The following is a 6,189-nucleotide window of genomic DNA, read 5'->3' as shown; positions in this document are numbered from 1 at the left end:
AGGTGCCTGTAGTCCTAGCTACTCGGGAGGCTAAGGTGCGAGGATGGCTTCAGCCCGGGAGTTTAAGGCTGCAGTAAGCTATGATTGTGTCACTGCACTCCAGGCAGGGCCACAGAGTGAGACCCTGTCTCTAAAAAATTAAATTAAATTTTTTTAAAAAACAGCAAACACCTAATATTTGTTGAATGAATAAATAAATGAAAACATATACTCTCATTAAACGGTTTTTTCTGGGGATACAAGGAAAGGTGAGAGGGGAGTTTTTACTGGATACCTTTTTTTTTTTTTTTTTTTTTTTTTTTTAACGGCCAGGCTGGAATGCAATGGTGAGATCTTGGCTCACTGCAACCTCCGCTTCCCAGGTTCAAGCAATTCTCCTACCTCAGTCTCCCTAGTAGCTGGTACTATGGCGTGCACCACCATGCCTGGCTAATTTTTGTGTTTTTAGTAGAGACAGGGTTTCACCATGTTGGCCAGGCTGGTCTTGAATTCCTGACCTCAAGTGATCCGCCCGCCTTGGCCTCCCAAAGTACTGGGATTACAGGTGTGAGCCATGTGCCCAGCCTGCTGGATACTCTTATATGCCACTAAATGTATTTTTATCAAGAGCTTGTTATCACTTTTGTATTTTACAAAACCAATCAGGCTGGTCATGGTGGCTTAATGCCTGTAAATGCAGTACTTTGGGGGACAAAGGCAGGCGGAACACTTGAGGTCAAGAGTTTGAGACCAACCTGGCCAACATGGCAAAACACCATCTCTACTAACAATATGAAAAGCAGAGTTTGGCGACGGGCACCAATAATCCCAGCTACTTCGGAAAGTAAAGCAGAAGGGTCGCTTGAACCCGGGAGGTAGAGGTTGCAATGAGCAGAGATTGGGCCACTGCACTCCAACCTGGGCAACAGAGTGAGACCCTGTTTTGAAAAAACAAAACAAAACAAAACCAGGACCGGGCGGGGTGGCTCAGGCCTGTAAGAGAGGGGCTAATCACCTGAGGTCAGGAGTTCGAGACCAGCCTGGCCAAACATGGTGAAACCCTGTCTCTACTAAAAATACAAAAATTAGGCAGGGCACACCTGTAATCCTAGCACTTTGGGAGTCTGAGGCGGGTGGATCGCTTGAGGTCAGGAGTTCGAAATCAGCTTGGCCATCATGGTGAAACCCCATCTCTACTAAAAATACAAAAAATTAGCTGGGCATGGCGGTGTGCGCCTGTAATCCTAGTTACTCAGGAGGCTGAGGTAAGAGAATCACTTGAACCCATGAGGTGGAGGTTACAGTGAGCTGAGATCATGCCACCATACTCCAGCCTGGGCGACAGAGTGAGACTCCATCTCAAAAAAAAAAAAAAAATTAGCTGGGCATGGTGGTGCATGCCTGTAATCCCAGCTACTCCAGAGGCTGAGGCATGAGAATCACTTGACCCTTGGAAGCAGAGGTTGCAGTGAGCCAAGATTACACCACTGCACTCCATTCTGGGCAAGAGTGAGACTCTGCCTCAAAAAATGGCAGAGGTTGCAGTGAGCCAAAATTGCACCACTGCACTCCAGCCTAGGTGATAGAGTGAGACTCTGTCTCAAAAAGAAGAAAACAACCAATTAGATAATTTTTTTAAATTCCATGTCCAGGCCCGGCACGGTGGTTCACTCCTGTAATCCCAGAACTTTGGGAGGCCGAGGTGGGCGGATCACGAGGTCAACAGTTTGAGACCAGCCTGGCCAATATGGTGAAACCCCATCTATACTAAATAATACAAAAATTAGCCAGATGTGGTGGCATGCGCCTATAGTCCCAGCTACTCAGGAGGCTGAAGTAGGAGAATCCATTGAACCTAGGAGGCAGAGGTGGCAATGAGCTGAGATCATGCCACTACACTTTACCCTGGGCGACAGAGTGAGACTCTGTCTCAAAAAAAAAAAAAAAAAAAAATTCCATGTCGAAATGTGTCTGTTAATTTGTCTGGTAACATATGCTTAAAGACAACCTGCAGCCAAGTGGCAACTGATTAAGATAATCTATAAGCCGGGCATGGTGGCTCACGCCTGTAATCCCAGCACTTTGGGAGGCCAAGGCAGGCAGATCATGAGGTCAGGATATACAGACCATCCTGGCTAACACGGTGAAACCCCATCTCTACTAAAAATACAAAAAATTGGCTGGGTGCAGTGATTCACACCTGTAATCCCAGCACTTTGGGAGGCCGAGGCATGTGGATCACCTGAGATTAGGAGTTCAAGACCAGCCTGACTAACATGGTGAAACCCTGTCTCTACTAAAAACACAAAAATTAGCTGGGTGTGGTGGCGCACACCTGTAGTCCCAGCTACTCGGGAGGCTGAGGCAGGAGAGTTGCTTGAACTGTTGCAGGATTCAGGAGGACAAGAGAGATTTCGGGTTGAAATAGGAGAATCTTTATTGAGTGCACTCAGGCCCGGCTGACTCATATCTAAAAGACTGGGCTCGGAATAAAGACAGCACCTGACTTTTATACACACTTCACAAAAGGGAGTGGGCTAGCTTGAAGCAAGGTTATAGTGGCATGAAATCAGGCATACAGAGGCAGAACAAAGACAGGATTGCACATGACTGTTGCCAAGCAACCCAGATGTCCGTTATCTAGGTTTGTCTGGGCACAGGCTTATCCTATAACCTTCACTATGGTGCCCAGGCAGCTGTAGTTCAGGCCTACTCGGGCTTCTTGTGACCTTTGTTCTACTTCTTAGATAAAACAGAATACTTGAAATCATTAGTTACAGAGAACAAGAATCTATAAACTCATTCCATGAAACAAAGGAAAATCTGTTTTTCTTCTCCCAATGTTGAGGGAGTGCTGGGAGTCTCCAGAACACATTAGATAATATTATCAAGACTTTTCCTGGGTCTGGGCTGTGCCTGTTGCCACCTCTGGGACAAGTCAGCCTAATACAGGAAAATTTATTTCTCTTTCTTTTAAATTTTATTTTTCTTTAATTTTCCGCCTCAGAACCTGGCAGGTGGAGGTTGCAGTGAGCCAAGATCATGCCACTGTCCTTCAGCTTGGGTGACAGACCAAGACTTCGTCTCCCCAGTATTTGAATTGTTCTTTTTTTTTTGAGACGTAGTCTTGCTTTTCCTTTTTTCATACATTGTTTTTCTTTTCTTTTCTTTCTTTCTTTTTTTTTTTTTTTTTTTTTTTGAGACAAAGTCTCACTCCGTCACCCAGGCTGGAGTGCAGTGGCGGAATCTCAGCTCGCTGCAACCTCTGCTGCCCCGAGTTCCTGTGATTCTCCTGTCTCAGCCTCCTGAGTAGCTGGAATTACAGGTGCCCACCACTATGCCCGGCTAATTTTTGATTTTTAGTAGAGACGGGGTTTCACCATGTTGGCCAGGCTGGTAGTGAACTCCTGACCTCAGGTGATCCAACTACCTCGTCCTCCCAAAGTGCTGGGATTACAGACGTGAGTCATCGCGCCCAGCCTGTATTGTTCTTTTTTTTTTTTTTTTTTGAGACAGAGTCTTGCTTGTTGCCCAGGCTGAAGTGCAGTGGCACGATCTCGGCTCACTGCGTGCTCCTCCTCCTGGGTTCACACCATTCTCCTGCCTCAGCCCCTTGAGTTGCTGGGACTACAGGCACCCACCACCAGGCCTGGCTAATTTTTTATATTTTTAGTAGAGACGGGGTTTCACCGTGTTAGCCAGGATGGTCTCGATCTTCTGACCTTGTGATCTGCCCACCTCGGCCTCCCAAAGTGCTGGGATTACAGGCGTGAGCCACCACGCCTGGCCCTATTGTTCTATTTTAAAAGTAGAAGATCCAAGACCAGTGTGCAGCCTGCCTCAAATTCACAGCAGCATGTTTCTGTCATTGAAACACGCCTAGAACCAAGCACAATCAGTAGTACTAGATATGGAGACAGGAGAGAGGGCATGGCTTGAACACTGTTTCTCAAAGTATGAAAAATGTTAAGTCATTAAAAAAGAAAGTGATGGCCAGGCACAGTGGTTCACGCCTGTAATCCCAGCACTTTGGGAGGCAAGGCGGGTGGATCATAAGGTCAAGAGATTGAGACCATCCTGGCCAACATGGTAAAACCCTGTCTCTACTAAAAATACAAAAATTAGCTGGGCATGGTGGTGCGCACCTGTAGTCCCAGCTACTTGGGAGACTGAGGTAGGTGGATCTCCAAATATCTCGGTGCCAGCTAGCCTCAAAAACTTGAGCCTTGCTCAAAATTTTCTGGAATGTTCTTTTCCAGATCCTTATGTGACTGTCTTCTGCTTATTCTCTCAGGAGATTTTATCTTGAATCATTAACAGCAAGAACTCTGGAGCCAGCCTGCCTAGGCTCAAACCCCAGCTCTGTGTGCCTGAGTGGGTGGATAGTTGTGAAAATCAAACAAGCCAGTGCATGTAAAATCTTAGAATAATGCCTATTGCATGGTAAGTGCAATTAAGAGTTAACTATTACAGTTCATTAATAATAATATGTCACCTCCTGTTAGAATCACATGAACCCGGGAGGTGGAGGTTGCAGTGAGCTGAGTTGGCGCCACTGCACTCCAGCCTTGGGGACAAAAAAAAAAAAAGAGTGATGGCCAGACGCAATGACTCACACCTGTAATCCCAACATTTTGAGAGGCTGAAGCGGGTGGATCGTTTGAGGCCAGGAATTCAAGACCAGCCTGGCCAAACTGGTGAAACCCTGTCTCTACTAAAAATACAAAAATACAAAAATGGGCATGGTGACACATGCCTGTAATCCCAGCTACTCGGCAGGGTGAGGCAGGAGAATCTCTTGAACGCAGGAGGTGGAGGTTGCAGTGAGGCAAGATTGACCCACTGTACTTCAGCTTAGGTGACAGACCAAGACTTTGTCTCCCCCATCAAAAAAAAAGTAAGGCCGGGCGCTGTGGCTCAATAAGTGAAATTGAAAATTGGAAAACACTGGGTTAAACAATGTTAAACCAGTTCCTATAAGGTAGCACTCCTTGGAGACTTAAATATGCTAATGTACATTGTAGGACATTGTAGGTCTTCTGGAGGGAGATAATGGATAACTTCCCAAGCTCCTTGTGATCACAGCATCCTTTTTCATAGTGGTTGTAATGTTTGGAAGATACAGTTTGGGGAAACACTGACATCAGAAATTTCTGAAGATAATGGTGTTTCTTAAAACGGGTCCTGGTTAGTGTTGTGTGGTTAGAATAGGTTTTAGAATTTTTTTTTTTTTTTTGAGACGGAGTCTTGCTCTGTCACCCAGGCTGGAGTACAGTGGCCGGATCTCAGCTCACTGCAAGCTCCGCCTCCCGGGTTTATGCCATTCTCCTGCCTCTGCCTCCCGAGTAGCTGGGACTACAGGTGCCCGCCACCACGCCCGGCTAATTTTTTGTATTTTTAGTAGAGACGGGGTTTCACCATGTTAGCCCGGATGGTCTTGATCTCCTGACCTCGTGATCCGCCCGTCTCGGCCTCCCAAAGTGCTGGGATTACAGGCTTGAGCCACCGCGCCTGGCCGGTTTTAGAATTTTATAGAAGCTGGCTAGGACCTGCTGGCTGGAGAGTGAACTTCACCACCCAACTTTTGATATTAAAAAAAGTGGGAGGCCAGGCACGGTGGCTCACACCTATAATCCCAGCACTTTGGGAGGCTGAGGTGGGCGGATCACCTGAGGTCAGGAGTTTGAGACCAGCCTGACCAACATGGTGAAACCCTGTCTCTACTAAAAATACAAAATTAGCCGGGTGTGGTGGTGCATGCCTGTAATCCCAGCTACTCAGGAGGCTGAGACAGGAGAATCACTTGAACCTGGGAGGTGGAGGTTGTAGTGAGCCAAGATCGCGCCATTGCACTCCAGCCTGGGCAACAAGAGTGAAACGCCTTCTCTTAAAAGAAAAAAGAAAAAAAAAGTGGGAGATCAGCTGGGCACGGTGGCTCACGCTTGTAATCCCAACACTTTGGGAGGCCGAGGTTGGCAAATCAGTGGAGGTCAGGAGTTCGACACCAGCCTGACCAACATGATGAAACCCCGTCTCTACTAAAAATACAGCAATTAGCCGGACGTGGCTATGGGCACCTGTAATCCCAGCTACATGGGAGGCTGAGACAGGAGAATCGCTTGAACCTGGGAGGCAGAAGTTACAGTGAGCCGAGATCGTGCCACTGCACTCCAGCCTGGGAGACAAGAGCAAGACTCCATCTCAAAAAAA

Source organism: Theropithecus gelada, chromosome 16, assembly GCF_003255815.1.
Source record: "Theropithecus gelada isolate Dixy chromosome 16, Tgel_1.0, whole genome shotgun sequence".
Lineage (NCBI taxonomy): Eukaryota > Metazoa > Chordata > Mammalia > Primates > Cercopithecidae > Theropithecus > Theropithecus gelada.
The sequence above is the reverse complement of the archived record's forward strand: the minus strand, read 5'-3'. Positions refer to the sequence as shown.